The 24,129-nt window shown below is 40.7% G+C and overlaps 1 protein-coding gene across 2 annotated transcripts in view; it reads left to right on the forward strand.

Annotated features, from left to right (window-relative positions):
* Positions 1 to 24,129, forward strand: part of Ctnnd2 (catenin delta 2) — an 804,341-nt gene that overhangs the window by 127,976 nt on the left and 652,236 nt on the right. The window lies entirely within an intron of this gene.

The following is a 24,129-nucleotide window of genomic DNA, read 5'->3' on the forward strand; positions in this document are numbered from 1 at the left end:
TCTCTCTCTCTCTCTCTATTTATCTATCTATATCAATCTATATCTATATCTATATCTATATCTATATATATATATATTATTTTTGAGTTCTGTAGTAGCTTCTAGGCTCTCTCATGGAACTCTCAAGAAGACCCCCATCTCTATTGGACTGATGTCAGAAACCCCTGCTCTGCTCACTGATGTCAGAAACCCCAAACTCTCCCTCTCCCGAGGTACTTTTCTTATTTCAGAACCCCTAAAATTGTACAAAAGAAGTCTGTTACTATATATCTGGGGTGCAGATCATGTGTATGGGACTCAGTTATTTCCTGCCTCATGAAGGTCCTGAGGATTAAACTCAGATCATCAGGCTTGATGACAAGTCCATTTACCCTCAGCCTACTGAGCCATTTTGCCAAGCCTCATTCCCAAAGAGTTTATCTACTGAAATGGACAGGTTAGCAAAGGACCTGATGAAGTTCCTCATTGGGAGTAGGAAGCACTTTAACTATGTAGAATGTAGATCAGGCGGACAACTGTAAACATCCACCAGGGAGAGACTGTGCCACCACTAAAATGACCACATGGACGATTTCAGTATAGATGGGGATCAGGAGAATGTATTAGTCGAGAAGCACATGTTATGAATCAACATCATATAACATTGTGTATGTGTTTGTGAAAAATAATGAATCAATATCAGTCAGCATATTAATATTGATTTTTCTGAATATTGACTTTTAATTAATCTGGTTCTTTTGTGATCATGCTCCTTGTCTGTGTTTATGTTTTTTCTTATAGCCCTGGACTTAATAAAGTTTTAAAACTTCTTTTTAAATATTTATATTTTTAATTAAAAAATCACATTACTACAGTACCACTGGTAGCCAGCAGAGGGCATCAGATCACTGGAACTGGAGTACAGATGGTTGTGAGTTGTCGCCTGTGCTAGGAACCAAAGCCATGATTCTTTTTCATCTCTTAAAAAGCACAGCATTTCGCCCTATGCATATCCTGTGAGTTTGAGTTTTAATATGCGTAGAAGGGTGGTTGATTTCTTTGGGACACATTTGACTCATCGGCTTTAATAGAAAAGGAAGTGGTTTCATTTGGCTTTAATTGGATGTGGCTGCTTCTCTCATAACCCGCGAAGGGAGCAGAGCTGGATCTCATGGGTCACTGAAGCTCCCTCTGCTCCTTCTGGGGCAGCTCTGGTGTTTCCTTGGGCTTCTGTCGCTCCCATGTTGTTTTTATCTCTGGTTCCCTCTCTTCTTTTCCTCTCCCCTCTCTTCCTTCTCTCTCCCTTTCTACCTAGTCTAGATAGTTCAGAATTCAGATGCATCTCTCCCCTTTGACATCTTACAACTCTCTTCACTGGCAAGCCATGTGGATGTGGGGGAACCTAGAGGGAGCTGGAGGCGGTGAGATCCCCACACACGGTGACTGTGGCAGGGTGGAGACAGCCTGCCAGCTCCTTCCGTCATTGTTGTCGCTTGCACAGCTCAGGGTAGTCCCCTTCGTATTGGGAAATCCCTTATCACAATTAAAACGTAGTAGCCATATTTAATAACATCTTGATTTTCTTTTAGACAACATGTAGCAAACTAAACCTGAATCTTCCCTGGCATTTTGGGGTCTTGACACATTCTAACTATGCTTGCTTTATGTAGCATTTCCCCAACACCTGGTGTGCACAGTGAGGTGACAAGATGAGTCTCTGTCAGATTCTGTGACTCATATCCCTGGGTGTTAGAACTGAAGCTTCAGTATTTCTTGGATTTTTCTCTAGTTTGTGCTGCGGCTGTGGTCTATCTGGGTCCAGGGCACCCGTGTCCCCAGTTCCCTGTGGCTTTTCTCTCCAAAGGCTTCCACAACTCTGAGGAGGCTTCCGTTCTTTCCAGTTTCACCCAGAGGCTGATTGCATTCTTTGAATTTCGTGAACCATTTTAAATTTCATGATCTCCTCCTGAAACTTAACAGTGTGTTTTCCTGAAAAATACACAGAAAGTTATTAAACCTGGAATTAGACTGCCAACATATTTTCAAATCGAATGTTTAATTTCATAATTGGAAAATGATACATCTGCCTAGAGAAAATCAGTGGGGTTGGAAAACAAATTATGTCGACAGTGTTGGTACAGAAAGATTATACATATTTATGAATGGCCAAATCATCTTTTACTGGGATTTGAAAATATAATTATTAACTATTTATAATGTAATGATTTCAGTTGGATGCCATATCCTGCAGCGTAGTGTGTGTGTGTGTGCAAGCACATATGCATATTTAGATTGGTGACTGTGTAGGATTTCTGGTTAACATCTCATTTGATCTTTAAGCTATTATTACTATAACTCAGAGTCTGGTGAACTGAGTGTCTGCTTCATTGATATAGGCAAATGGATACCAAATGATATGGTTAGTAAAACAAGCTGGCATTTTAATCTGTAGAAGAACGGTATAATTTGCAGTATCTTAGTAGGGATGTAATTTGCTCCTTAAGTACATCTTGTTAAGTGTTCAAAGACCACATTAAACTAAGTTCTTTAAGGACATAGTTGTTACTACTAGAGGGAAGCGGGTGTGTTCCATTGATAACTTGTTATTGGAGTGAGGAGTGAACACAGGTGTGCTCCCCACCTCCATTCCTGTTAATATGGCTGGAAACCGTGTATCATCAGCGCTAGGAGAGACCTCTGGAGGCACTCTGCCAACCCTCACAAAGCTGTCCCCCAAGACACAGCTTCTCTTTCTGCATCTGGGCATTCGTGAGAGGTGCAGGGTGGAAAGGAACCAGGTTTGTGGCCCTAAAGGGATTCAAGAACGTGTCAATCAGATTTTCCGAGGGTGCTGCCTAGAATTCTATGTGTGGAAGTTTGAGAATTGATTGATTTGATTGATCACTGAATTGATTCGGAGGGATAGGTTTCATTTTTAGAGTGTAGAATGAGAAAGTAAAAGAAAACAGTCTCCTCTCCCTTGTAAGAAAGTTGGCTTTGTTCTGCCAACCAGAGAGCTGAAGCAACAGGAATCTGCACAGGCCAATGCAGTGCAGACAGAATCTGCAGAGGAGGTGGGCAAGCCGGCCTATAGGAATTTTAGGAAGCCTGCTTCTCTTGGGAGTCTGTGATTGATTAATCTTTAGCCCTGCTGGTTCTCAGGAATAATTGTTGGGGGGGGGTGCAGGGAGGGACTGGAGCTGTGGTTGTGAAAATCAGGATGATGTTTTTGTAGTTAAGAAACATCTCACGCTGAGCCAGACTTTGTGAGTTCTTGCCGGGGCTTAGTTATACTTGGCTCATAGGGTCTATGTATTATGGTCCATATGCTTGTTTTCTTTTTGTTTTTTAATAGTTTTTAATTAATTTTGTTTCATTTTATATACCAACCCATTACCCCTCCCTCCCCTTCTCCCACATCCCCTCCCTTTGCCATGCCACCCCCTCATCCACTCCTCAGAGCGGGTAAGGCCTCCCTTGGGGAGTCAACAGTCTGGTATACCAAGCTGAGGCAGGACCCAGTGCCACCCCCTACTCATGGCTGAGCAATGTATCCCACCATAGGGAATGGGCTCCCAAAAAGCCAGTTCATGGACCCGGGATGTGTGCTCATCCTACTATCAGGGGTTCCTGAATAGGAAGGATGCTTTCTGGGCTCTGGGTGTCCTTCTTTGCCATTTTCGGTAGAATCTATCCATAACAGATACAGGGCGCTTGCCACAAAGACCATGTACTAGCGAGGAGTCATAAGCAACCTGTGGCACTTAGTTCTGAAAAGCTTCTACTGAAAACCTTTAGATGACTAATACTGTATTGCAAAATTTGGTATAAGAAAACATGCCAACCTTATTTGGGATTATTAATAGAAGTAAAGGAACATGGCATTTCAATGCCAAATCTTTACATAGTTATTAGTGATTTAGCAAAGAACTGATTGGGGTGTTGTCTTAATTGACAAATAAACCTGGGGTATTATACATAGGTGCTTGCTTCTACATTTTTTGACTTTGCCCTATATTTGGAAAATTACTGTCTGAGCAATGTAGGATCGAGTAGCTAGTGGGTACTGTAATACAGGCTTCGTCAATAGATGGAGAAGCCAGGGATTGCTATAATGTGGGCTCAGTCAACAGGAGAAGTAATAGGGGGTGTTGTAATACAGGCCAGTCAACAGACAGAGTACCTGGGAGGTATTGTAGCAAAGGCTCGGCCAGCATTTAGAGTAGTCAGGGATGCTGTAACGCAGGGTCCATCAACTTTCCAGTACTGTCTGTTAGACTGCCATACAGCAAGTAGACCTCCGATCTGCAGTGACACCTTCAGAACTCAGTTGGAAACCAGCAGATTCAATGGGAAAAATATGCCTTATGGCAGTTTGCTTTGTTTTGTGACCTCTGGTGTCCACATTCATTGTTCTTATAAGTAGGCTGAAACATAGCTAAGGTACTAAGAGTCACGTTCAGGCATCCATCCGACTCCCTCTGCTGAGGGGAGACTTACTTTTCCCATTTAAAATAATCCCTTGAGTGTAATACAATATATACACTCTGGTTTTTTTTGTTCCTATTTATAGATCGTGCTGATCAAGCAGGATGTGGGGTTGCAGAAATTCAGTGTTTGTCTTTAATCAGATGAACATACATGCCTGCCTGCCACCACACACCTGACATCACATGGCACACTAGTAATTAATAGGTGATGTGTAGCTGATGGCTTTCTACCACTAAGACATCATTGACACATAAAATTACTGAAAACTAATTTGAAGGAAAGCAAGAAGAGGCATATAGAGAGTTTGGAGGCAGAGAAAGGAAGGAGGAAATGATATAATTATAATCTCAAAACTAGGGTTTAAAAAAATAAATTTAAAAATAAAAAACATTGAGTCAATACGATGTTGAAGAGCTACAGAGACCTGTGCTGTACAAGTTAAATAATTCCCAGTTCCTGCATTCCACACGTGGGTTTTGATCTTAAAGTGATGATTCTATCCGGTAGATGTAGGGAGAAGTCTTCTCTTCTACCTTCATTGGAGTTTCTGTTGGAGGAAGGTCGCTTGTTGGTTCTCGGGCACCTGGCTAGCTTAGACCCGAAATAATCACACTGAAACTGTATTAATTAAATCACTGCTTGGCCCATTAGCTCTAGTTTCTTATTGTCTAACTCTTACATCATAATTTAACCCATTTCTATTAATCTGTGCATCACCACGAGATCGTGGCTTACCAGCAAAGTTTCAGCACATCTATCTCCGGCAGTGACCCTATGGCATCTCTCTGACTCCGCCCTTCTATCTCCCAGCATACAGCCTAACTTTCCCTGCCTACCTAAGTTCTGTCTTGCTATAGGTCCAAAACAGTTTCTTTCTTTATTAATGGTAATCACAGCACACAGAGGGGACTCCCACATCAGTTCACAACTGATAGCACATATTACAGGGACCCAGAGACACTGGTGATGATTCCTGGACATAGCTGTATGTGCTAGAAACAGACCGGGTTCCTGCATCTCCTGACTCAGGTACATGTGGCCATGAAGACCCATGGGCATCCTTGCCATTGTGGTCTTGCATTGTCGTGCTTTGTTTTGTAGGAGAGAAGAAAAATCTTAAGTATGTGCACTACTACATATTCAGCTGCCAGCAGCAGAATGTCACAGCCTTGGGGAGCTACAAAGCAAAGATGCTTGTCAGCTCTGCCTTCACCCCATGATACCTGGCTTGTTGGCAGAGTCCCAGCGCCGTGCATGGAATCATATAACACGAAAAGGAAACTACAGTGTGACCCTTCTGCCCTCTCTTAAAAAGACAACAGTCTTCAGTCATGGGTGTGCACATTCTGTTCACATCTCAAAGGTTTCACCTCTTCTATCCTTTTTGGCACTTTGATGAGGACTAAATCTTAGGGACATACTCAAACCATTAGGGATATATGTGTGTGTGTGTGTGTGTGTGTGTGTGTGTGTGTGTGTGTGTGTGTATGTATATGTGTGTGTGTATGTGTGTGTATGTATATATGTGTGTATATGTATATATATATGTGTGTGTGTGTATATGTGTGTGTATGTATATATGTGTGTATATGTATGTGTGTGTGTGTGTGTGTGTGTGTGTGTGTATATACACACCCCATATCCAGACCATACCAGGTGAAGGGACAGGAAAGGCTTCCTCAATGATTTATTTGGGATTCCCCATAATACCCTGGTTCAAAATGAAAGCCTTTTCATCTTGCCTATGCCACCAAATGTGAGTATCCCTGGCTCTGCCCTAATCACACCAGTACCATGACAACTGTGTTCCTATCCTTAAGGAATACTTCCCACTTATTCTCATCACAGGTCTGCGTTCATTATCAGCAGAAGAGGTGCTGAACACCCAATAAAGGGAGATATTGTTCAGCCTAAATTAACTGGGAGAAAATGTCATATGAGTAAATGCTCATTGCAGTGTCAAACACACGCTGTGAGGTGTTCTCAGGTTTGTGTGCCTTCTACAAAACCAAGCTTCTCTTTCTGTGATTGGTGTAATGTTAATTTTTGAGAAATAATGCAAAATTCACAAAGTGGGAAGGCAGGCAGACAGTCAGGAAGGATGGGGAAGAATAAAGGGAGAAAAGAAGGGAAGGAGAAGGACAAAGGGAGGAGGGACAGAAGGGAGAAAGGAAAGAAGGAGGAGAGGATGGATCTTGTGAGAAGGCCAACAATGTAACTTCCTTAAGGCACACATCAAGGTGGTCACAGCAGCAAAGGACCAATGAATGCTGATAAATTTACAGTACGAGTTGGTACCCATAGGTAAGGTTTCCCTCTGTTTGTCAGGATGCTTTTCCTGATATGAGTTTAACTTTCTATGTCTCAAGTGTATAGTTGGGACTGCAACATTATAAACAACTTAGTATTGAAAACTTTTTGCTGCTGACTTCCTGATCCCTCAGCTGAGTGCAATATCTGCACTCAGAGAATACATTTTAATAGAAATCAGCCAAGGACCTTGTTATAGTCAGGGTGAGTATCTGAATGAATTAACGATTGTGTTTAGCATCTTTGGCCACAGATGAAAGAAATTAGAAAAGGAAAAGTTATTTATGGGACATACATAAGGTACTTGGGCGGTAGCGGGGAGAAAGAAAAGAAAAGAAGGTGAAGGAAAGAAATGACCAGTGGTCTGGATTGCAGGGGCTCAAAACTCCAGGAACATCAGTGGCAGGGGTGGTACATGGTCCCACCACTGTAGGGGCTGAGGCACATTTGCAGCTGGCCCAGGGAAAACGGTTCCTGGTTCCATTAACTTCTATGAAAGTTTACCGTGAGTGCTGTGGTTTAAAACAATGCGGATGACTATCCCCTGTCTTTAGACATCAGCAACCTGATTCACATGCCTAGACTAATGTTGTGTGTTGTCCAAGGTCTTAGGCTTTCCTAGGACACATTTATGTTTCCTTTCATTGGCTTTTAAAATACTCCCTTTGGGGGTCATCTAGGCTCTTGGATCAGCAAATGTTTGCTGTTGTTTGTGTATGTGTGTGTGTGTGCACATACATGTGTGTGTGCATGCTTGTATGTGTGAGCACACGTGCGTGTGTGTGCATGCTCGTATGTGTATGCTTGTGTGTGCATGCACACATGTGTGTGCATGCTTGTTTGTGTATGTGTGCACATACGTGTGTGTGCATGCCTAGCCTGATGTCAGATGCTTTCCTCTTTGTTACTTTTGCAAGAGTACAAGATTGGAAGGAGCCCCTGGACATTACAATTTGTATCTAACAGCCAAAACTTATAGTTTTGTTCCCTGCTTCATTAAAGAGTCAGGGTATGACCTTGAAAATATTACTTAATTCTTTTATGCCTCATTACGCTCCCACTTACATGATCTCAGCCAAGAGTCCTTCCTCTCCCTGGGGCTGCTCAAGGACTACTCATGTGCTTCCGAAATCTTTGTTCTATGCCAAGAAGAGATGGGTAGAATGGCTATCATTATTTTAGGGGGCGCTAGAATTGACAAGGGAAAATTGGAATTTCACCTCATCAAACCAGTAAATACTTTTCAAATTTAAAACTGCATTCTCCCTGCCCATGAGAGGAACTAAGTGTGTTAGAAGTCACTTACTTGTGCCAGAGATGATGACACGGGCCCGTGATCTCTGAAAACGGACAGCTAAAGCCGAAAAACTGCTAGTTAAGGTCAGCCTGGGAGTGTCTAGCAGGGGCCTGTCTGAAAAGCAGAAACAGGCCAATGAAGTCACATGGCCATATAGGTAACTTGTTCTTGTGACAGGCTTCATCCCTGGCAGTTCTTGTAGCTTTCCTCTCTAGTTTTCTACTGATGGTAGAATATAGTTTTCCAGATTTTCCCATTACTTTCATTAATGTAGCCAGTTTTAATGTTAAGCTGACAGGTGTTTTGCTGACCAATATAATCAACATATTTTGTCCGGTGTAAAATAGTCTGTGAAGATAATTGTCTGCAGGTCCTATTGGGGGTATGTGGCTACCTAGTGAATTCTCATATGAGCAGGAGATTCCACTATGCTCAGAGGGTGCTGACTGTAATAATGTTGGTCTCAGTTCATGTAGAAACCCGGCAAGCTTGGATTTTTTCGGTGTATTTGTATAAGAAGGTGCAAATTTAGATATATAAAATTTAATATTTTGTTACTTATCTTCCCTAAGTATCCATGCAATTAAATAGTGACTTAATCATGAGTTTGATCATATCTTGAGAACGAAGTGTTCAAATGAATTTGTAATTGACGTTTTTCTTCCTATTTTATCCAGTCTCTTCACTGTGTCACCGGGCTTTAATCTTGTGCTCAGAGTTCAGAGAGCTGCTCTACTTTTTAAAATAGCTAATTAAGAGACATCTTTTCTCAATTGTGCAAATTATATGTGTGGTACGTAGAAATTAGATAATGATTTGCCAATAAGATGATGTGTAGATTGGTTATTCGAAATTGAAATTCAGTCAACTTGTACAATTTAAATTTAGCATCGTTCTGAGAGTAATTACCACTCCATAAACTCAGCTTGTCTGTGACGCCTCTTGTGGCTGTCGTGCGCAAACACCCTCCCCGGGGAGCCAAAGCTGAGTCCCTGGGACACAAAAGGACCCTTCAAAACTAGGCTTCACTTTCCCTGGAGGAATGGCTGACATCATCAAATGCCAGTAGCCACTTGTTTGTTAATTAAGTTAATAGATGACTAATTGATCCAATAAGTAAATGATTCTTGGCAAAATACACACTCCCATTCTGGAAAGATCAGCTGAACAAAATATCCCTGAGCAGACAGCCTGGGTTTAAACATCCTGAAGTCAATTATTACTCATCTCCCAGCCAGTCACTCATCCCACAAGTATTACTGAGACCCCTCTTGGTGACAGGAATGCTTCCAGTCAAGCTACAGAGACCAGCGGGCTAGGATGGATTCTTCCAGCGAGGGACTCTTAAACCCCTGCCTTCTGTGCTCCATTCAGCTCACTGACCTTATAGCAACCATTTTTTTTAAGTTTATTATTGAAATGGGAGTCTGCACCTGTGTATGCCACGTGAACACTACGTTTGCAGTTTCTGCTTCTTCAGGAGAGTGAGGAATCTAAAACATGGGCGAGGAAATCATTTCCATGTTGGTGATGCGTCCCTCGCCATTCAACACCAGCTCCTCTGTAAATAATTTCACGGTGTTTTAATGGTCTATCTTAAAGGAGGTTCACCAAAGCAGGCATTTAGCAGCAATAAACCTCTCTTCTGGATGCAGTTATGTTTCCTGGGTTTACAAATATTGAGATGAATGATTATGAATTAAAGTGAGGTGAGTGTGTTTGGAGGCAGCATAGCTGGCTTCTGATATATGCCTGTCAAATATTTGTGGGAGGGGTCCCCAGGCTTTCTTGAAGTAAACAACTGACCATAGGTTACCAGATTCCTGAGCAGCAGGGTGACATGCTGGAGCTAACCAAGTGTCTTTCTAAACATATTTTTCGGATGTCACAGTAGACCCTGAAACGCCTAAATACTAAGCTTGCTGGAGAGCTACCTGCTGGTAAACTTTCTCCCTTTCTAACCAAACCCCGAATGCTATATCCTGTCAGTAATGTCCACATTTTCTCCAGCAGTCACTCCGCAGTAGGAATTTTATCTTTTCATCCAGCCCTAGTGGCTCACTCTGGACCTGGATTGTTTCTGAGTAATGAGCTGTCTTCTTTGCTGTGGCTGAGAGTTGAGGGGCATCTCATGCATTTACAGCACAGTCACCGACTGGGAACAGCACAGCGGGGGCTGGACAACAGTTCTTCCCTCTGATTCTCTGCGGGTGGCACTGCTCTGGTTTTCTGTTGCCCTCCGGAAAAGGTGGTAGGGGGTGATAATAGAAGGGCCTCAGCTTGTTTGTTAACCATCAGCCTTGCTGAAGAGCTTAGCCCGGTGCAACGGTGAGTATTCAGCCAGCGCCCCTATTGTATGGCTTTGAGAAAAACATCTGTTTAAAGAGAACTTAAAACTCTGAGCATGGACACAGGAGAGAGACTCAGGTGTTAAGGGCATCTCCTGCTCTCCCAAAGGGCCAGAGTTTGGTTTCTAGCATTTGCACCTGCGTGTAACTCTACTTTCTAGGGATCTGATCCCCTAGGCATGCACATGGTGTGCAAACGTAGTGGTGGGCAAAACACCCACACTTGTAAACTTTTTAAAAACTAAAAATAAAAACTTTGAGCACATACTCATTTTTTTTACCTCATTTGTAATGCCACCTGTGTGCATATTTAGGATAACTCCTAGGGCTGGGGTACCACAAATGCAAAATTTCAATTGCTCTTTCTTCTAAGAAAGACAGAAATGGATTGATGATATAGGACCTCTCTAGAGACAAAGAGAAAGGCTATGTTGTTAGATGTTTGTACATTTTTTATTTTCTAGCCAAAAATCTATATACCTACAGTGTTTATTTTTATTTTTAGACTTTCTTTATATGGAGTCATAGGCATCATGGACTGGCCTTGAACTTGCTTTGTAGCTGAATATAGAATTGAATTCCTTATCCTCCTGCCTCCATATCTCCTGCACCAGCTAACCCGGTTTATACAGTACTGAAGATTGAACTCAGGGTTTCATGCAAGCATTCTAGGAGTTTATATAATGGAGAATTTTAAATTCATAGATAAATGGAAAGCTTAAAATGTGTTAATTAGTTTTTAGTTTTGACAAGTCATTTCCTTCAGGTCTTTGGACAGTTGTGTATAAAAAACAAAACAAAACAAAAACCTTTAACCTTGAGAATTTGCTAGCGTGTTTCTCTTGAGAGCACACGCGAGTGTAAGAGGATTTCACAACGGAAAGGATTCAAAGCTGTCCCTCCGTTGTACTTGTATGGATTAAAACTTTCTTTACCCATAGCCCTTAGAGATATGGGAAGTTTATGCACAAGGTAGAGACAGCAGCTAAAAGCGAGTTCATCTAAGGACTGGACCTCTCACTGTGAAAAAGACATCATTCTAAAGGTTTTGTCACTTAGAGCAAGGTGCGTGCTTCCCACCAAAAAGCATGGTTTGCGTAAACAACAGTACCACAGGTTTTCCTAAGCATTGCACTTCCTTTGCATGAAGCTTGCACAAACATTTAAGAACACTTGCAATTCAATAATTGTATCGCCACTACAAGTCATTAATATTTGACATTTTATTTACTATCACAGTCCGGTAAAGCTTGGAATATAATACATAGGAAGAGAAAGAAGGAAGTAGAGAGTGGGAAACCTGGCGACTGGCAGAGGGAGAGTTTCCTCAAAGGCCCAGCCACTGTAGTGTGCCTGAAAAGGACAGATTTTAAAGGGACAAATGAACTTTAAAATGCTAATTATTATTGTTGTTGTTGTGTTTTGGTTAAATAATCTTGGATAAACTTTTCACTCATCAGTGATTTAGAATGTGACACAATTACATCAAAACGTTGGGCGCATGTCTAAGACCTGCTTTTCTACCACCCCCGCTGAACTTGCCTTTGGAGTTCTCCTTGGACTTTGCCAACACTGGGAAGGTTTTCTGCACTCCCAGGTTACCACGCATCGAGGGGAGGCAGATGAGGAAACCTAAAGTGTTGGCTGTAGGATTGAAAGTCTCAGGTAAACAGAGGGCTACACTTGACCTATTGCACAGAACAGAAGCCATTATAATTGATAATTGTAATGCATATGATAGCCCCAGTGTTTGCCTCTCAGAAAATAAGCATATCGGATGAATATACTAGTTATCTTTTTCAGATCATTCCACACTGCTAACATAGGTGATAATATATTGGTCGAGCCTATAAAATATGCACAATATTATTTTTCAGTTAGAATTTTATTTAAAAGATAACTGATATCATCGTGGTTAAGATTTTACCATCCTGTCTCAGAAACTCAAAACAGTGACCATCTTAAGGACGCATCTACACACACACACACACACATACACACACACACACACACACACTGGCCTCTTGGCCCACTTCTGTAATTACAGCTACATGGGACATTGGGACAGATTGATTTCAAGTGCAAGGCCTGCCTGGAATATGTAGAGTCAAGACCAGATTAAGCAATTTAATGATGCTATAATAATAAAAAAAAAGTGACTGGGATTATAGTTCCATTGAAAAGTACTTGCTTGATACGACAAGATTTTGTTTTCGGTCCTAGGTGTGGCAAAAGCATTGGCAACTAACTAGCTAACTTATTTACTCACTAAATAAGTAAATAAATAAACAAAACAAAACATCAAACACTTGAAACTTAAAAGGAGTGAGTATGGTTTTCAAGTAATTTGCATTTGTAATGTAAAAGAATCACAGCATTTGTGACCCCACCCCACCCTACCCCACCCCGCCCCCAGGGATAGCTCTGTCTGCTAAATACTTGCCTTGCAGTGTAATGACCTGCCTTCTATTCCTAGAACCTATAACTCTGATATGAAAAAAATGACAGACGTAATGAGATCGACGTGTTATCTTTGCTAGGGAGTCAGAGACAGAAAGATCACTGGGGAATGCTGGCTAGCGAATTTAGTGGAATTACTAAGCATCAAGCCATGAAGGACTGTATCAAGAGGTGGGTGGCCTTCCTTAGGATAAATTTTGAAGCTCTCCTTTTGGCCCCCATATATGTATGTGTGTGTGTGTGTGTGTGTGTGTATATATATATATATATATATATATATATATATATATATGCGCACATGTATATGCACACTTGCACAGGCATGATCATATATACACACGGTGAAGAAAGATGAATTATCACGCTGAAGCATCCATAGGGATTCAGAATAACCAAACATTTAGTGCACAACAGTGGGCTGCTGTTGACCACATGCTGAGAAGATACACGTTTTCTTTTTCTTGGGTCTCACTTTTTGCATTTATAAAATAGAGTCACTGGTGTTGTACTTTGGTGTAGGCATCAGAATCGTTTCGTCAGTAATGACAGAGAAAGGAATAACTGCTATAAGGAAACACAGTATATAATAGAATGCATAAGTCATGGGGGGACCAAGAGACTTGCTCTTTGTGGCTGGGAACAGCTGCTTGTCTCATAGAGTTTTCAGTGTAACAATCCATTTTATACTACATGAGACACTGTGTGCATTACACTCTAATTATCACATTGGGCTTGGAGTGTACACTTGAAGATCTTCCCTAATAACTTGCTTTCCTTTTATGGATGTTTCTCATGAATTTGGGTATAGCAATGCTGATGAATAAAGTTATGAGGTTATGGGTGGTAGGGAGAACATTAGTGTTGGTTAGCTGCAAGCTTGTCAGTATGATACTTAGTAAATAGCTTTTGATTTGCCTTCTATTATTGCCCTGAGTAGAAGGTTGAGTATACATTAAAGGAGTGTTGCTTTAATTGCCTGCTATGATGAGGTGAATAACTATGTGGCTTCCATTTTGCCTCATAAAGATTTTGAATATGCATCCTTGTTTTATTTAGGAACATGTCTCCACCTCTACCAATGTGTCATTTATATCACAAAGTAAACTCAGTGCAATATACCCTATTGTTATAGTTTATTTATCAGTAACTATTGATTATATCTTAATATGTAAGATGGCTTAAATGGTATCTAATAGATTTTTTTAAAACTTCGAACAGCTTAAAAATAATTTTTAATGCCGAGTCAAGAACTTCATAATTTTCCAAGTATAATAATGAGAATAGTTTTGAAACAGACATAGTCCTTGAACAGAGATCATTGCCTGCTCTGCCAATTGCAGTGGGGCATTCTAGTATATTTCCCAGTGGTATGGTAATTAAACCCGATCACTTTCAGCTCCTTAGTCTGCCACAAATTACAGCCACTGGTTTTCAAGCCTAAAGCAAAGGAGAACAAAGGAAAATGAACAATGAAATTGGTCTTTAAAAGCAATTCGTATTCCCATGTCTTCTTCACAGAGGAATCTTTGTAAGATGGCTTTGTTGGGACCTCTGGATAGTGTGCCTACCTGTATGGGCTGGGAATGGGGAATAACAAAGTCTCCAAACCCCAGTGCCTTTCTCCAGGCACTGTCTGTGTGATGTCCCAGGTGATGTTCCTAGTGGAGCTGAACAAAGCCTTGTTTTCTCATAGTCTTTGTTCAAGTGTTGTGCCTCTGCCACCCACACAATGCACAGGACCTCCCAGAGCAAAGGAAAACACAGAATAAAGATTTGTGCACTGGTTATGAAGTACATGTGTATCACCAGGTCTGTTAGAGAAGGCATGGAATTCCATGTTTCATAACATGGAAAAGAAGCCATGCTTTTGGGTTCGTATGTGTTTCCTAGCATGTAGCAAGCAAAGGCAAAAAAATATATATCAAGTAGCAAAACAAACGAACAACAACAACAACAAAAAAACCCCACAAAGGGTTGTCAAGAATCATTAAATAGGCACTTAGAGCATCCAGAATATGTGACTACGGGGTCCCTTCTGAAATATTTGTTCTTGGGTTCTTGACTGAGAGATTTTTCAGACGGGGCAGAGCAGAGGCTGGTCTCCCCAGAGATGATCTCCCAGCTTCCTGTTTCTAAGGTGGACAATTTATAGCATGGGATAAATAATAGCGATCACAGTTGGAAATGACTCACCTTCTAGCTGCTGTCATGTATGCAGGGGTTTGGATTGCCATAGCTCTTCAATTTTCTTCTTGTCCCCTGCTACAGACCTAGGGGACTCTATAACCCAGGAAACATGGCCTTCCAGGCTTTCAAGTCTACTTCGAAAGTGGATACTCCACAATTTCCCAGCATAACTTGTATCACAGTAGAGTTTACAGTTTATATCTAGCTTCTCAAGAGGCTGAGGCAGTCGGATTGCAGCTCAAGTTCAGCTTTTGACTACAGAGTGAGTTCAAGGTCAATTTGAGTAACTTAGCTAGATAGACTGTCTCCAAGTGAAAAACCCACCAAAGGAGTGGGGATATAGCTCTGTATTAGCCCTGGATTCTATCATTCAGAGAACAAAAATAATAGGTAAATTAATTAACAAATAGTTATGTAGCCACTAATATTTTATTGAGCAAAACAAGTCCTAATATCAAGAGTTTTTAAATGAACTATGTAAAGAACAGCACCAATTTCTGTCTGGATACAATTTCACACCAGTTCTCTTAGATCAAGACCTAAAAGGGACCGATGGGCAATTGGAAAGGATCTCATATGTTAGTGATTGGCTTCAACTTGAACACATAACAAGAAGTGAGCAGGACCTGCCAAGAAAAGCTCACAAAATGCTCTCAGAAACTGCATCCCTGGAAGCTTAGTGTCAGCCTTCGCTGGGTAATTGAGGGTGATTACAGGTATCCACCAAGGGGAGAGGCTGAAACTGTAAGGAATAAGGATCTGTTTCTTTTTTTTTAATTGATGTGCAGTATATGAATGAGATTCAATCATCTTAGGATATTAAAACATTTTGTCCCCATCACTATTCACATAAAAAGAGACCAGTATTTATGCATATTTTATGAAAATTATAGAATAGATTCATGTAAGTTAACAGGATGTCCAAAAATAGCATCAAAAATTTAGCAATAATATGGAATACTTTGTATACATGTGCACTATTCACTCAAATCTCTGAGCAGACACAAATAAAGTACCTTGTGAAGTCATCTTCAGACTCAACTAATTATTAATACATTGCTCTAACTGATTTCTCAGTACTCCTGGCTTTACTTAAAAATGGCTGCCTATTGGAAATGATGAGTGTGTAATGCCAACATGGATGTGGAAAACGTCAGGGGTTCCCAGGCTTTGATGAAGAACGACAAGCAGTTAACTACTGCTGGGAGATAAAGTAGTCTTTCCCAGGGGTACGCCCTTTGATTATCCAATACGAAGTGATCAGCCCTAAAATCACATTCATATAAGCAACACTAAATGGACTCAGTGAGTTGTATTGTGTGTGTGTGTGTGGGTGGGTGTGGGTGTGGGGGGGTGGATGTTGGAGTTAACTTATGGTAAGTCATAAACTCTAAGCAGTTGTCTGGAATAGCTCTTGATGAGAAGGTTGAGTGACTGTTTAGCTTACTTGTGTTTCATTCCACACGACTCTCTAAAAAGCTGTCCCAATAATGTTAGCACTGGCATTAAACTCTCAAGCACATGAAGACTGACAATCATCTCACTACTGTTCATTTGTTGGTACAGAACACATTGCCCAAGAAGCTAAAAAACTAATGCTTATCTTTTAGTTCTGTGGTCCAGGAATTTGGTAGCAGCTTAGGTACATGTCTATTGACATGTATTTCTAATACTGTGTCTGTGAGGATGTCACCCAGGAATCTGCCATCCTAAGAGCACTGGGGAGACTTTCCGTTATAGCCCTCTTATACCGCTATGGCTAAAGTTGTGTGACATTGATAGGAATGCTGGGCTCTGTTATTGGCAGTATCTCTGTTGGAATGAGATAAGTGTCTTCTCTGACAATGAGTGTTTACTCACAGTGTGAGTTCTGACCCGGGAACCTCACTGATAGCCATGTGGGACAAGTGCTTTCCAGCATTCTGAGAAATCGTGAGAAATCACATGTATATTTGTGATCAATGTGAATGGCCAATTGCTGTAATTTCAGTGGAAACATTCCAATGTGACACAGTAAGAACGTGTTGCTGACCAGTGTGGGGCTGGCATTCGGGAACTTCCCAGTTAATGGATAGTCACAATCTGAATTGGAAATTCGTAGCAGTTAATTTTTTGAGGGCTGACTGCTGCATATCATGGAGCATCCTTTTTACAGTGACACCCCATCATGCAGATCTCTGATTGAGCATGGGGATAGAATGGAAATCTATGTATGTGTTTGAAATATGGTGAAAGAGAGTACTTCGGAAGGCATATTCTTTTCCTTGTCAAACTGAGATTGTTAGCCCCTTGCACAGACCCCAGGGTTAGATGTGGCTTTAGGCTGCAGGAGCCGAGAAGGGAAATTCTCCACACTTTGAGGCATTGTTAGTCTTTTCTAGACACTCACTGTGTGACCTGCAGTGTGTGGTGAACTGCTTTTTCTTTTAATCTCTTCTTTCAATTTACAGCTAAAGTCAACAATTCAACTAACCTGAGAGAACCTCCCATGATATAGTCAAAGTCTTAATGCTGACGGTACCAACTCTCTGTTCAGCCTATTGTCATGATGGTTAGTGTTTAATTCTAGAAGCCCATACTTCATTTCTTTGTCATGATGAGAGGTGTCTCTACAGTGTAGCAAACCCATTGATCAGCTCGGGAAATGCATCTGTGTCCTTTGGGGTATGAGCGTGGTTATTGATTCCAGAGGTGGACAGCTGTAATTTTTGCCTGAAATACTGCTTTATTATCATCATTACGTTCACTTGGACATTCCTGTTGTAATTAGGGGAAAACCAGCTGTGTGGCTTGGAAAAAGCAAGGACAGTGTCTCTGTACTTTAATATTATGTGTATTATTCAAACTCATTAGTTTGTCAATTTCACAAGCATGGCGAATTTATAGGACATTTAAACAACAATCAGAGTTTGGGGTATAAAATTCCTTGATACTTTAAAATAAGGCTGATGGTGAATTTTAACTCATTTCTTTTTTGACATAATGAGCGCTAATCATGTCAGGCACGATTCTAGGCACTGAGGTCATAAATATGAATGAGACACAGTTTCTGAGCTCAAAGAATCCATGACCTAATTAGGAGACATAAAATATAAATTTATGGTGTTTCCATAAATCTGAGCACATCATTGATTTAGTGGCACCTTTAGTTGCAAGTGCTACAAAATTCCATCCAAATCGCTTACAGGAGAAGGGGACCATAGCCGTACCAAGTACTGTCCCAATTTTAAAAGCATTAAACGGCCCTTTTTTAAAACAAAATTCCAGGAGAAGTTAGATGGTTAGATCATGGGAGAATGAGCAAAGAGAAAGTTATCATCTTAGTGATGAACACATGCCGGCGAATGCTCTGTAGGGAAGATTCCATGTAATAAGATACGCTGTGATGAGGAGTCATTGGTGAGTGTGCCCAATGACCCAAGCTTCATCCCTGAGATGTGGAAGGAGAGGACCATCTACGGAAGTTTTCCTCTTGACACATGCATTCTATGACATGCACATGGCTGTATTTGCACAAATAGCATACAAACACATGCACACATAAACATAAACACAACACGCACAGCAAGTAAAATGAGTAATAAAACATGATGTGCGTGGAACTACACGAAGCTTGTATCTATACCAAGAATGTGTGTGTAGGGCCACTAGGTTAACCAAGACAAGACAGAAATTGAGAAAGAAGCATAGTTAGGCCAGGACCACAGCCTCCCATGGCCGGACTTCACACTTTATACCCGTGGTTTCTTGCCTATTTTGCTTCCATCAGTTTAGAAGGGACTACTGTTTTAAAGGTCATTTATTTACTGTGGGGGGAGGACAAGGCATGTGCACCACAGTGCTCATGTGGATATCATAGGGTTGTCTGCGGGAGTCCATTCTCTTCCAGTCTGTGGGTCCCAGGATTGAACAGGCTGGCAGGCTTATTGCCAAACATGTTTACCTTCTGAGCCATCTCACTGGCACTACCCCAATCATATTTTTAATGAAATTAAAGGAAATGGGATAGTGTCTGTATGTTATTGGATAATAATCTAAAATCTCAAATAAAATCGACCTTCACTGTCAAAGTTGTGATTGGAGGAGGCGGTACCGTAGGGAGATGGGTGACTCTGGGGATTTTTTTTCTGACTGTTCTGTTAAGAGATAAGGACACTGCTGAACTTGGTGTCTGTGGGGTTCCCAGGAAGGAGATAACAGGAAGCGACCTGCCTGGATGGTCAGGTTCTGCTCACAATAACCTTCCAGGTCATCATCTGCATAGCTAGCCTCAGATGAGTTTGGTTTTCCCAAGGTTTGGTATCATGAAGCAGGAGGTTGTACTGCTTACAAAGGCTCATGGGAAGGTTCTGGGTTTCAGTCTCCTCTCTGTGTGCTATGTAGGGGAACCCCACACTGCATATAGAGTGCCTGAGTTATGTCCCTTCAAGTTCTTACATGGAAGAGTCCATTCCTCTACGACCTGACTCTGCCTTCTGAGACTCTTGCTGTTTGGTGGTCTGATTATAGTCCAATGCTGGCGTTTTCCATCTTTGGGTGGTGCATACATCTTTTTCTAATTCTTTCTCTCAAGTTGCTATTTTCCTGTGTCAGGTCCCAGATACCTGCTTGACTGATGGTTGTACCTTAGTAGCCAAATACCCAGGATTCATGACTGTCAGGACTCTATTGAGCCAAAGCCTTCAGCTAGCCTTAGGATTTCTGAAAATGTTTCCTAAGTCAAAATAAATCTCTCAAGTATTGTACAGAGAAGTGCTTCCAACAAAAAGCCCATTTTGCTTATATTACATTCTCTAGTAAGCAGCCATTATTGATTTTTCTCTAATAGTTTATACATTAACTCAACAGATATTAACTGGCTGCTATATATCAGCTACTGAGCTAGGTGTGATATATTGAACACTAATCAAGACATATCACACTTCTATCCTAATTACTCAGCTTTGACAGTGATTAACTATTATCCTGTTTATTTTATGCCTAGCAGTGATTTTAAATTTCTCTTCTAAAGGACAGAAGAAAGGGTAGATGTATTTATATCAGTGCAGAGCACATCTGACAGAGGATGGGTTTCTGCTTCCCCTTGGCAATCGTACATTACTTACAAATTGAAGCTTGAGCTTGAATGTCCACAGTGATCACACAACGAAGGAGTTCAATGTCAGTGTTTCAATGCTAAACTGTTCTAGCTGTGTATTTTATACAGCTTTCTCTTCATAAAAATGTTAACGCTTATTTTTAACCTCTTTGAAGTATTGCAATTTGATGTAAAAAATATAAAATCAAAAAGTAAAACATATTAAACTTTTAATCATTAAGCAGTTCGTACCCATATCTATTTAAATGGAAATTCTTAAAGAACTTCATTATTTAATTTGGTATGAGTGATACATTATGAAAGTGATTCTAAGCGATAGCAGTTAAGCAAACAGTCTGTATGAGAAAGTGTGTTTGTGCTTTAGAGCATCCAACCAGCGGGGTGTTGTCATGAGGAGGTAGTTCTAACCAGTGGCAGTCCAGGGAATTCTAGTTGGGTACAAAGAGAAGTCTAGGGGAGTCATATAAGCTTTTATAGGATTGAAGGTAGAGATGAGAATTTCAGGTGTATAGACAATGAAGTAGAAGATGAAATACACTTATTCAGACAAGAGTAAAATATGGGAAATCTGCAGACTTGACACACAGAGTTTAGAAACATCTGTATGTCATTCTGATTAAAAAGAAAACATGGTTTCTGGCTGAGCATTCACTTGTGTAGGAGTTGCACCAAACATAAACCTTGGAGGGTTGATTTGGGATTGAAGGTTTGCTGCAAGGAAGGTCACCTAATACTGTATGTTGGATCCTGAGCGTTTCCTCAAGGTTCAAGCGTGAAAGTTTTGCTCTCCATGGTGGCCCTCATGTGAGGAGGTGGTGCCTCATGGGAAGTTAGTAGGTTATTGATGCAGGCTATAAGATGTGCCCTCTTCTTCTTGTTGTTGCTTCGAAGCTTGTGAGGTGAGCTGTAGCTGGACTGTCCTTGGTGGGACTGCCAGCCTGCAAAACACAAGGAGACTTATTACTTACGAAAGATTGACCTTGGCTTAAGCTTTTTCCCAACTAGCTCTTACAACTCAAATTAACCTGTTTCTGCTAATCTGCATTCTGCCGTGTGACTCAGCTACCTTTCCTCTGTACCATGTGTATGACTTCTTCAGGGTCTTGCTGGCATCGCTCTTGCTCATAGATTCATCTCCTCTCTCTCCCCAGAAGTCCTGTCTGTTCTCTCTTGCCTAGCTATTGGCCATCCAGCTCTTTATTAAACCAATCAGAAGGCAGTGACACATCTTTACAGTGTACAAAAAGATTATCGCACAACAGTGAGCACTTAGCTCTGCCATGCTTTGACTCTGACTCTCGAACCAGAGATTTAAAATCAATGGTTCACTTACCTTCAGCTCAAACGTCAAGAATTTTGAGCTAAATAAATTTTTATGTTAAGTTAATTATTTCAGGTTTTTTCTATACACATGGAGGACTGACTAACATTAAAATGGCCAGAACGATTTTAACTGAAGGTTTGTAGACAATATCCTTCCGGCCAGAGTCTTTTCTACCCAGTCTGGATATCCTGGCAGAGCTGGTCGTTAAGAATATAGCTCTGAATTCACCTTGACTTGCCTCCCTTCCTTCCTGAACATTCTTTCCTCAGATTATGTCCAAATGTAACAACTCACAAATTCTCCCACTTAGGATGTGAACTGGGATTGCATCCAAGACTTGAATACAGGGTGTTTATCAGAGGCATCCATAAAAGTTTGTGTGTGTCACTAGTAATACCTTTTATTTTCCAGTATAAGTAGCTACAGGTCAGAGCTACATGTTATTGGACACGTGAAAACAAATAGTGCAGCATTCTTTCTGTATTTTTACCTCTAGGAATTTGTTTATTGAAAAAAATACCGTAACTTCAAGAATGAGACAGATATTACACATAAGCATTAGGTAAGTCAATTTTGAAAATATAAGTTTTTTTAGAGCTTTTTATGCTCCTGTTGAGACAGTTTGGGACTTAGTTCTGGTAGGTCATCTCCACATTTCTTTTGTCTCTTCTTTGTATAGCATAAGATAACAAGTTTGGGAGGAAGTTCTGTCAGTCTTTGCTTCTCGGGCATAGTAGTGACCAGTGGTCAAGTTACAGCTGTCCTGCAAAAGTTCCTGTGAGTCGTATTCATTCAGGCATGAAAGTTGCCCCAGATAACATCTGCTCTGCATGGTGGAATAAACCTTGAATATTTCACTTTGCTTCCTGCTCCAGCTTCAGAAGAATGATAGGAGGGGGGAGTTGTATAAACAGCACTATGTATCTCTTAATTATGATCTTATTTGGATCAAATGTCAAACGGTAAGCCTCAGTTCAATGTCTATTAAACATATTATTTTATTTAGATAAGTCACTGCTATAGTTTTAAGAAATACATTCTATAAAACTTTGTTGATAGGCTAGCATTTCTGATGCATTACAGGTTGTTGGAAATAGACATATCAAAAGGTACTAAAAGGAGGAACGGAAAAACAGAAAACCTGAATTCTGGCTTCTTAGTAACTTTGAGACCTTAGACAATTTCTTTATCAGAAGACACTTATGATAACCCTAGCCTGGAACCTCAATTAACATGGATCAGATAAACTTTAGAGAGCATAAAATTTATAATAATGATTTAAAGTATGCAAGACTCTAACTTTCTCAGAGTTTGGTGCTTCTGTGTATTCCTGTGGAAGCCACCTACATGGGCAGTGGTGGAGGGTCCAGTGTCAACCCCAGAGGTGGGTCTCTCAGATGCCACAATGTGACATTTTCTTTCTTACTCCTCTGTGTCCCTGGCTCCTTCCTTTCTGAAACATCTCCCAATTTCAAGGCTGTAGGTCTCACTTCTTTACCTGGGTGCATTTGTTGACCTAAATATCTACATCCTGCAGAATCCAGAGACTTGGTCAAAAAAGGAGAACACCTAGCAAAGTGATGTAAATGCATAGATACGTTTCAGATCTTCCCAACAACACACTGTCGTCATGTAGGTAGCATCCATTCCCTTAGTTTTCATCCTTTCGAATAGACATCTTCAACTTGTCAGCTGTAGCTGCATCTCCCCTAGTCATATTTGTGTTGATCATAATTGTATATTCAAATTTTGTTTTTCTAAACATGCTCATGGGTTCTGTTTTACTGGATTCATTTTCCAATGCTTGCCTGATCCCCCAGGTGAAGTAACTTACTTCAAGAGCTGGTTGGCTGAAAGGTGCAGTGAGAAGTTTGAATGACACATTTTTATTATATATTTTGGGTAAGATAGGGCTTAAGTGAGCTTTCTTGGGTTTTTATAGCCCAATAATATTAAACAACTGTAACACATAACATCGAATAAGAGCATATGTAGAAATTCTACCTCAGTATCAAAGCTAGGATGCTCTGAATGGGGTCATAGAAAGTGCTTTTGGTTATGCGAATTGTACTGTTCCCAACTCTTGTGTTGGTATGAGGATAAATTTTATCTATCCTTAGTCTTTTAATAGGATGCTGTAGTTAAAGTTTATCTTACTTTTTAATGCTTTCTGTGTTAATGAACGCTGCTAGAGGAGATATGCACCTGACAGAGCAGTCTTTGTCTTAATCCATTCAGGATTAATTCATCATGCCAGTGACGGAGTGCTTGCCTGCTGTGTATAACACCCTGGGTTCAGTCCTCAGCACTGTAAAATACATACATGCATACATACACTCATACACAACACACACACACACACACACACACACACACACACACACATATTAACTTCATCTTCACCACCATCATCATCATTATTTTTCACAGTTGTAGAGAGTCAAATAGTCCAAGTTCAAGGAACAGCAGAGTCAGTGTCTGGTGAGGTCCTATGTTCTGCTTAATAGATGATTCTTTTCCCTGTGTTTTCATATGGTGGGAGAAGGAGGGGTACCATTTGGGCCACTTTATCATAACACCAGCAGGCTCATAGCCTAATCAATACCAAATAGACTAATCAGTTACCAAAGGTGTC

The sequence above is a fragment of the Myodes glareolus genome, chromosome 15, assembly GCF_982192425.1.
Source record: "Myodes glareolus chromosome 15, mMyoGla1.1, whole genome shotgun sequence".
Lineage (NCBI taxonomy): Eukaryota > Metazoa > Chordata > Mammalia > Rodentia > Cricetidae > Myodes > Myodes glareolus.